The following is a 10,515-nucleotide window of genomic DNA, read 5'->3' on the forward strand; positions in this document are numbered from 1 at the left end:
TTGCAGGCTGCAGGCAGGGTGTGCTGAAAAGAAATGAACCTTTTTGTGTGTCACCTTGGGGCATCGAATTTGGCCTCGCTGAGTTGAGCCAAAAAATCTACCCTCTACCCTCGTCAACTTCTCTATCATCATAAACATACTCAATCATTTAATTATGCGAAATTTCGATCCATCCCGTCGTTTGCTACCTCTCTCCTTCAAATTCCCTGGTAAGACATATTTCCACCAATGCGATGTGAAGTTTTTTTTTTCGTCTAAGAATCTTCGTCAATCGATCCATTCACTCGAGGTGAAAAGCATATCGAAATGGTCTTTGGAAGCCGCCTCTCCTCTGCTTATTCTGTCTACTCTTCCCCCAGTTTCGCTCATTTCAGCGACCCCCTTTCAACATAATAGGAAGCATTACGCGAATGTTTGGAGTACGGGATCTTTTCACGATAGCTTCTTCATTTTTCAATTTTTTCCCCTAATTCCATCAACGTTTGGTTCGACGAAGGACCGGTTACGAGGCCTGTTTTCGCCAGTGCTTCAAATGATCTATAGATTCTGCATCGACACTGGCTTAAGCTTTTCGCTCAAACACACCGAGTGCGTTTTTCTGTCGAAAGTCTACTTTCTCTTCCTCGTGCCACAAGCACACAATCGCTCGCGACAACGTGCAACCGGGTCATGATTCATTATTTTACTTTCTTCCACATGGAATCCGCCATTTTTCGGCCTACCGATCGAAGCCCCTATTGCCAATGGCACCGCCAAGAAGCAGCAACAAAAAAAAACATGCTTAGCAGGAAAAAGGAATTTAAATTATTAGCTCAAGATATCGGGCCCGGCATTTTGTCGACCTCTATTTTGAAATTTCGTGAGAGAAAAGGACCTTAACAGCGAGGAGGAGGTTAGGCAGGGAAAACGATGAACCATTAATTTTTGATTGCGTACAGTTTGCGCAGCCAAAACTTCCTGAACCTTCAAGGACCAAATCGAAGGCTCGGGTGGGCCAATTGGGGCAATTCAAATTCATAAGCGTAGAGTCGCTCGATTTTTTTTTTTGCTTTCAATACCACTTGCTCTCCTTCTTTTTCTCGCTTGCTGACAATGTTGAGGGGAAAAGGTCGGTTGATGAATTTTAAATTGCCGAGATTATTATTTATAGCAGATGTACGCGACGAGCGGCTGACAGAACGCAATCACAAACGCCTTGACACATGATTGGACCTTTTTTGCCTGTTAACATGCCGGAGGTGTAGGGTAATGATGATTTTGTACTGCTACATTTACTGTTTGTTAATTGAAAAAGCATGTACTGGTTGTGTAAACAATTAAGGAAACAGATAGAGGCAAAACAGAACAAACGTCTGTATTTGAAGAGGATCAAACAAAACTAAATAGTTAATGGGCATTATTGCAAGATGATTTTCACTAGTAAGAAGCTAATACACCATTTTCGAGTCTTAAATAAACAATTTTAAGATGTTTTTGAACATATTCCCACTCTAAGTTAACATTTCACGTACAACTGAAATACTGATAAAATAAACAATGCGGCTTGACGCACACCACAGGAGAGCAGGCTGCTGTTGAAAAGCTGATGCCTATCTGAAGTTCGTTTAATAGTAAATAAACAAGTGAAGCCTTTAAGTTGATTCGTTTGCTGCAGGGAGTTCAAAATTTTTTTGTACCTTCGTTTATCCCGATACCTTCTAAATTAATAGCTGACTATTAAATTAGTAAAATATCGATTAAAATGAAGCTGCCAACAATTTAATATCAAAAAAAATTAACATTAGGGAACACGGGTAAGATAAATACGTTAACATTGGGGAAAGCTAATGTTTAGTTGCGATTGAACAATGTTCAGAAAGACATCAACATTTCAGTTGGCCGTCAAATGTTTACTTATAGTTTAACAATGTTCAAAAGTGCCTTAACGTTGTTTACTTGGGCTGTAAATTGACATGATTAAAAATTACAGGGGTTTTACTTGATTTCGCAAGAGTAGGCAACGTTTAGTTAAACCGCAACGCTAAGTAAATTGTTTCATGGATAACCTACTTCACATTCAGAAAAATATATATATTTTCTCTTAACTTACATAGAACCTAGCTGTTAGCTAATTGCGAGGTAACAATGTAACACATATTGTTTCGCTATAATTACTAAGTACCATCAAACAAGCATTTTCTTAATGCGGTCTTTGTCTTAGAACAGGGGTCTCCAAACTTCGGCCCTCAAGAGCCTTTAATGTGGCCCGCGATGACTATGTAAAGGTTAAATCAAATAGCTGTCTTTTCTGAGAGATTAATCAAAGTTTATTTTTTTACTTCTGAAAGACGAAAATCAAGATTCAATAAAATATAGCTGCAGAAATTTGATATATTTTGTTAGTATTTTCTTATTAAAACGAGATTTGAACTTTCACTCATTCTAAAGATAGCGTCAAAATGGCCCACAACAACGCAGATTGTGAAGCAATTCGGTCCGCGGACTGAAAAGTGTGGAGACCTCTGTCTTAGAATATGGAAATAAAACAATAATTTGGATGACCGAAATCTATGTTAATTGATAATATATTTCATTATCTCTCATTTAACTTGCTTTTCATAATTGATACAAATTTATGATCATTTGCTCGTTTGTTTATAATGATCATGATTAGTTTTGTGATAAAGTTGAGTCTTTCTTTATACTTTTAAGTAGTAACAAGAGAAATAATGTGAATAAAATGAAAATTAAATGTTAAAAAATTCACATAAAAATTTAAATAGTTCAAAAAAGTAAATAATCACAATAAATACATTTACATATACATGTTTGAGCGATCGTAAAGTGTGGAAAACATAAATACAACTTTAACAAATTCAATACGGAAATGGTTGTACAAAATTATATGTAATTATTAAGCATGATACATCATTATTGTTTCTATCGCAATCATCTGAATAAATGAAATGAAAAATACATTAAAACGATGTGGAAGATGGGTTCTCAAGAGAAAAAATAAATTTGAACCCTGTAAAGACACATAAATATTTACATTAAATAAACATAACTAAATAAAAATGGTTTAAATATAAATATGTACATAAAACAAGGAGCAAATTAAAAAAAGGAAAATAAGGAAAAATCTACAAAAAACAGCAACAACAACATATTTTGGTAAACTCATTTAAACCGTTTCGTGTAATGAACGCCAGAAGTTATGGTATAAGTAATTTAAATTCGCTCAATATACGCTCTTTTGGCTATATTAACTAATGTTGTTGTGTATGTCTTAAATATTGTTTATTTTGTCAAGAATAAATAAATGTAACGTATTGATTCAACTTCAATAAACAAAAAAACGCTCAAAATATTCGAAAGTTCAGCGTTTCTTATAAATAATTTAAATTCTTGTCCATCACCAGCATCTAACTTTTGCATTTCCGCTGGTTCAATTCATAGCAAAACGTTAGCAAAATAGTGTTTCTAAACTTTTGCCAAATCTCGTTCAAAATACTTCAAACCGCATATGTGTGCGTGTCCGTGTGCGACAATAACTTTTGTTCCGCTTACTTCCAATCCACACCTAAGATGTCACCCTTTCCTTCTCTTGGAATCGTTTGCTCACTCCCTTCACCCTTCACATAGTTCGAGGTTCATCAACCATCCGATTCTGCACGCGGCGGTGCACATAGAACACTCTTCACCGTCCACGAGAGCCACTCCTGATGTCGCATGTGTACACAAGAAAGCTAATGAATGAATAGACAACTGTCAAACTTTTGGCAAAGTAGTTTCTGCCACAGAAGCTGCGCCACCAGTTTTGCCGGTCGAAGCACACACATGTACACACACACACACACACACACACACACACATTATTCGTTCACTTTTATCCTCAACTTCTAACGTAAGGCCATCAAAAAAATAAAACAAGACACAAAAAACGGCAGCAAAAACTTTCCTTTCTCCTTCTCCAATGTGTCCCCATAGTGTCCTCTCTTCCCTTTCCTGCAGTAAGCAACGAACAGATTGAGCGAAAATTGCTACAACAACTTTGCTACTCTACCGTAAGCACTATCGATTGCTATCAGTTCATTGGAATCTATCGCTTGATGGGAAATGGTGCACCGACAAGACGACAGCAAAACAAAAAAAAACAAAAATGAAACAAACTACGAAACGTCCTTCCAACCACCCACCCACACGCCCACACATGCACAGCTTAAACACACACACACATACACACAGAGAAAAAGTTTTGCGCACTATATACTCCCTCGCCCCGGGTTGACGCTTTACTACTAGCGCCAATGGTACGTGACGCCACGAACGACAGGAACAGTGTCACTCGAACGCGTACGAAGCGTTACGCAAGATGACATCAGACATTGTCCCACGGTCCGTTCCTTTTGTCATCTGTCCTGACCTACTGGGAGTAACGAAACAGAAGTGTGCAACGATAATAATAATAATAAAAAAAACCTCCCTCACCAGAGCGCGGTTCACTTTGAGTAACTACAAAAACACACTTCCCAGTTTCCTGGAGCCACCATATGTCGCATGTTCGGCGAGAAGCGAATTGCATCAACATCAACGAATGGCCCAGACGTCAAGCAGACGCGGGACACCGAGCCTGCGTTGACTTCACTTACTGCTTGCTCATGGGCGATCAGATTCCCTTGCCGTCTGCGCGTCGAGATTCTTGCGCCACCCGAAACTCAATCACCAACCGTTGTCGTTGGTTTTGGTACGAGCGGTGTGACGTCTTCGGTGTGCTATGCATGCCGAAAATGCCACTGAAGTGACGAGAGAGTGGCCACATTGTTCACTGTCTCAGTGGGTACCTCATTTCCCTTCTTAGGCATACTACAACCAACAACGGCAGCAGCAGCAGCAGCAGTAGCAAGAGCCAACAAAAAAAGGAAAGCTCCATTTCATCCGCATGAGTAAGCGAATCTAGCCCAGTCAGGTTCGGATCGGATGCGATGACGACGAGCAAAATGCACCTTACGTAAAGCGTTCTACTCCGTGTAATTGCTCCATCATCCCGCGTACACGGAATGGTTTAGGAAAGGGAAGCGCCTGCAATACCCGGGCACTACCGCGAGTCGAGTAGATCTGGGGATTATGATAAAGAGGGTAGAGAATGAAATAACATTCTCATTCTAGCGCCACTGTGGCCGATGTTGTTGCAAGAAGGTAGTAAAATATATTGTTATAAGGAAGTTAGACATCGAGCCACGGCCACGGTGAGCGATGGGTGAAGGATTACGTTCAGCGGTGAAGTGTGGTTTGAAAACAGCTTCGAAGCAGGAAGGTGAGTAAGCGCGGTTAGTGGATTGTGAAGGAGTTCATCAAGATTATTTCGTTTTGTCGTTATTACTACTAGCCTAGCTATCACACACCAATACAAACGCACACAGGCACTATCTCCTCAAAAGCGAGTTTCGAGTTTCTCACAGATCATTGTTATCCGCAAGTCGACCGGAACTCATTCACTGTCAGCTTCCGGCAGCGCTGACTAGATCGAGCCCGGGCCCGGGCTGGTTCACGTGGAAGTCGAGAATCGAGCATCATCCTTCATCGTCGGGCCCGTGTAGCAACGGATGGATAAAGTTATGAAATTACCTCCCATTCCCCGGGAGCATGTCTGGGAGCATGTGCCCGAGATAACACTTCTACCGGCAACGGATGGTGGATGGATGAAAACAGGTAGCCCTTTCTCTCTCTCTCTCTCTCTCTCTTTCTCTCTCTCTCTCTCTCTGATCGAATCCATCGATGACAGTGGATAATAATTGCAGTAGCAGCAGTGGCAATCGCTTACCCCGAGGCGATCCAGAAGGTGAAGGGGCGCAAATTTGCAGCTAAGTAATTGAATACACCGTCAATCGCTTCTGAGCCCCCGATTGGTAGTACTGGAGTAGCTGGACGTGAGCGGAGTGTGTAGCGAGCAGGACACGACCTGTACTGTCGCACAATTGAGCGTGATTGCGATCGGTTTTAGTGTAACCAATTATTTTAATGAAATTTGCACCAGCTACTCCAGGTTTTGCAGGTAAGCGGATCAAGAGTGAGGTGGATAAAATGCAGAACAAAGCAGGTATAAAGATGTTAAAAACATCCGTTAACTAAATATAACTTTTTTGCAACATCAAGAATCAATCGTGTACAGCAATGCGATCAATAAAACAAAGTATAAAAAGTTTAACTTTTGAAACAAAACAGGCTTTAATATACCATTTTCACAACTGTTTGCACTTCCACTTACCAATCATACCGATCAGCGTCAGTAGTAGCGGGTATCGTATATCCATGTTCCATCCGAAAGGAAAAATCATCTTATATTCGATCACTTTCCACGCAATGCAGACGACGTTTTCAATCAATCGACAATCCCGCCTTGAATTACGCAGATGTATTCACTTTTGAACTAATTACAAACCTCTTTGTATCAATTTTGTTACTTTTGAAACGATGATTAATGAGAGAGAGAGGGCTCTGTTTTCATTACAAGCACTGCCAAACCTTCACTACACCTTCACCATTCGCAATGAAGTAGTATTCGTTCATAATTAAATGCACCACAACTACACAACTTCTCCAGCCGGTGGTAACATTTGCATTCGCTTAACCGGTTTTAATTACACCGTCCTCCGTTGATTCAATTTCCTCCCGAAAATATATATTCACCCGATGGCACATCAATCATGTAAACGGATGTTAGTTAATTGATTAAATCTATAAGCACCAGCATTTCCACTCAACCGCTTAACCGGGATACACTGTAACCGCCATTGGCGATTTCAAGTAAAACACTCTTAGCGCGCACTTTTAAACTAACTAAGCACCATCGTGGGGGATTAGCTCGCACGCCGACACAAGCTCATCATCATCATCATCCGGCCGTACACTGTCAACTGGTCGGAAGCAGTTAAGCTCGGCACATAATCAACCCTCCCTAGGGCGAGAGCTGTGGAAAGCTCGTGTCTTTGTTTAGCTCAGCCGAAGGAGGTGCCGAACGCCCCAGTCGGAAAGCATCGGTTCAAAAGGCCCGAAGCAACCAGCGACCCGAACGAAAGCATGGCGCTGCCGATGAAACACATGGTGGCTAGTGCAATCGTAAACAAAACATTGAGTGCCGCGTGAATGGTTCCCGTGTGCCAGCCGTGAGTGTCGGTTGGATGTGACGCGCAGAAGGAAATGAGTTCCATTTCTGTTGTGTGTTGATGGGAGGGGTGCATTTTGTAAATGGAGGCGCATGGTGCCTTTCGTCCACCAAGTTGTACAAAAACCTACTAAATGAATATTTTACGATAACCACAATATACAAAACGAGTCTTAAACTTTTAATAAATGTACTAAATGTGTTAATATAATATAATAATAATCTAATTTAATCCAGCCTCCAGTTCTTCATCAATCAATTGAATGGAGGCGCATGGTCATTTTCTTTAAATCGTCAAACTTTACCAATTTTGCTTACTTTCTATTTCTATTGCGATCGTTATTTTAAAACGAATTACACTTCTTATCTCACTTTCATTGTAAATCGTGCTACAAAACGTGCTACCGTTCAAAGGCAAAATCTAATAAATTGCTTCAGTTCACTAGTTGGCAGAACACAGTGCCCGAACCAACAAAACATCACCCAACGGCTACCCCAAAACTTTTACTATCCCACAAAACCGATACGCTTCAACGTGGCGTACGTGTGTCATCGCTATTTATTGGGCACTTCCACTCTTTCTCTCTATCTCTCTCTCTCTCTCTCTCTCTCTCCATCTCTCTCATACACACACACACCCTCGCTCGCTAGCTGACAGCGCGTAAGGATTTATTCGATTGCTGTTTCAGCGCTGTTGCTGATGCGCTGAAAAGTGCATTCGGCGCAAAGCAAGCGGAGGAAGCGGTCACGGTAATAAATTACTCCATCGTCAGCCTTAAAACTGTACTGTCCTATGTTAGGATAGGTGACGGGGAGAGGACGGTAGAGTATCGCAAAGAAAAACAAAATAAAACAAACTGTTAGCAAATAAATTTACCCGCTTTTCATTCGCAAAGTCAATAGTTTGGTAAAGTTTTTACAGCTGGTTTGCGTTCGATTTGTATCCTTTTGAACAAGAAAAAAGATGCTTATTTTACTGCCCAATCACAGTCTATGGTTAAGTAATTTACAGCAAAACTTGCACTTCTTTCTATTCGCCATTTTGTACCTTTTTGCTTGTCTGCGTACAGTGCTTACGTACGTAAATTGATCCCCGCTCGCTTCAAATCCCAACAGAAATTGGCGTAAGATAAACCACACGCTACCGAGTACAAACACTGTTGCACTGAACCTTCTTTGCCTCAACTTTTACCTTCCAATCAGAGCTAGTGGGAAAGTTCATCGAACAAATTTTCATATTTCATGACAAACTTTAGTTTTCAGTTCGTGCGAGCAAGCGAGTGAAGGTGGTGAGCTTCTTCGATGCGATTTACAAACACACAAACACGCTTACACCAGGGCGAGTTATCGCAGAGCTACGAACGACGGATTATGTTTACCTCTGTAAAAACCCTTTCATAATTTTATTCCATCCCATGCGAATGCGATCCCATACGTCTCACTGGTGGCCATTTGGAGAGGGAAGCAGTAAACGGTACAACTCCTATCACCACCACTTCCCGTAGGGGTTAGCGTTGTCTTGCTCGCATTTGCATAACCTCACACATGCAAATCAGCAAACGCGCTTGCACGCTCACATCGTCACACTTCGTCTGCGGCGAATGTTGATAGTTGTTGGAACTGGATGATGAAAACAGACGGGGTCAACCCCACTCTACTGCCCTTTGTCGTGATACTGGGCCTGCACCCGCGTACAGGATTGTACGCCCGTAAACATCACCGTGTTTTTCCACATTTGCCACGTCGTATTTGTTTGTCACCGTTGAGAAGATACACACAGCACCTTGTCTTGTGTTGGCAACACGAATCTCAAACACTCTATTTCTGGCCTAAAGTTTTTGACGGAGGAGCGAAAGGTGAAAATTAGCTATCCCTGCTACTGTCTCTATCTCTCTTCGCGAAGGTACAAGGGTAAGTCGCAAAGCGTAGCCTACGCCTTTTCTCGTAATCCACCCGCGAGTGCTATGGATAAGAGATGAGAAAAGCCATAGTGAGACAGAGAGAGAGAGAGAGAGAGAGAGAGAGAGAGGATATGGGGAAGTAGTTGACAATTTCTACCCAAAGTACTTGGGGGTTTCCCGCCAAGCTGTCAAAATCGCACAGTGCAAGAAGTCATTGACGAAGTTTTGTTCCGCCACTTATTTCCTGGAACATATTTTAATTTATGTAAATTGAACACCAGTTTGTAAGGTTACGAAGAGAGTGGCAGCGGATCTTCTTTTTCTGGGGTGCAAAAAAAAACTGGATTGACCTAGATGTTATTTTAATTTAGTGCTAATGTTAAAAGATTTTTAGAGTACAATTGAATGCGGATATTAAAAAAAACTATCAATATGGTAATAAAAACTATTTTCACACGTAATAAACGGCTTCCATTCATAATTATGCTCTCCAATGATCAAAAGCTGTACCGCTTGAAAACCAACGCCTGTCTTTTGCCAGGAAGCTTACAATTACACACTGAAACGCCTGAATGCACGCACCGGAACAGCACCGTACGCACGCGTTTTGTATGCACGCACCAGAAAACAAAAGACCACGTGGGCGCAAACAAAAACGGCTGTCCGTGGTACGTATTTCTATTTTGCTGGTAGCTTCCTGTCAATAATAGGATTCACGCGAAGAATGTGCATGTGTGTGTGTATGTATGCGAGTGTGTGTCCGTTTCCGACCTGCTGAACAAAGGCTGCATACATGCAGGCGCATCGTTAAAAACGGAACGGCACTTTTCCGTTTTCTTCTCTGGCTGGAAAACCAGCTGATAAAGGGCAGTTCATGCATATGCTTTTCATGGTTTGACCTTTTCAAAAAGCGTACCATTTCCATTTCACACCTCCACTGGATGCAGTGTGGAGGTTCGCATTCAGACGCACTCCGCTGTGCTTGCCTACGCGTTACAGATCCGTTCATTAGTGGTTAGAAATGAGAACTTATTTTAATTGTAAGCGATGAGGTTGGTAATGCACTTTCAAAGTGTGATTTATCGCTTCCAGTAGATACGAAGCTGTATGAAATTCAATTACTGGTTCAGTGTTTCACGTGACCCCTCGCGGGCATCGGTTTCTGAAGAAAGACTTGTTCCATCTATTCATCAATAACACTGCTTTTATACGAGCATTAAAAACACATTGATTACAACGCAATTGAAAGAAATCAATGCTTGAAATGCTCCTTTCTCGTTCACTAAAACTTTTGATACTTTGCTTGTTAACAATTGAATGCCACGTTGTTTACAAGCCTACACCAACACAGCGCCACTGCAGATTCAACAGAAAAGTGACTCTTGCTGCAATACCATTGTTAAGCGTGAATAGAGATCAACCCAATCTACCACCGCTGTTTGAGTAAGCAAAATTATTTCCACCCTTTTG

General features: G+C 41.3%; 1 pseudogene; it reads right to left on the reverse strand.

Annotated features, from left to right (window-relative positions):
* The window catches only part of LOC120958774 (uncharacterized), a 34,932-nt pseudogene extending 27,972 nt beyond the window's left edge, over positions 1-6,960 (reverse strand).
* Between the last annotated feature and the right edge of the window lie 3,555 nt (positions 6,961-10,515).

Source organism: Anopheles coluzzii, chromosome 3 (assembly GCF_943734685.1).
Source record: "Anopheles coluzzii chromosome 3, AcolN3, whole genome shotgun sequence".
NCBI classification, from domain to species: Eukaryota; Metazoa; Arthropoda; class Insecta; order Diptera; family Culicidae; genus Anopheles; species Anopheles coluzzii.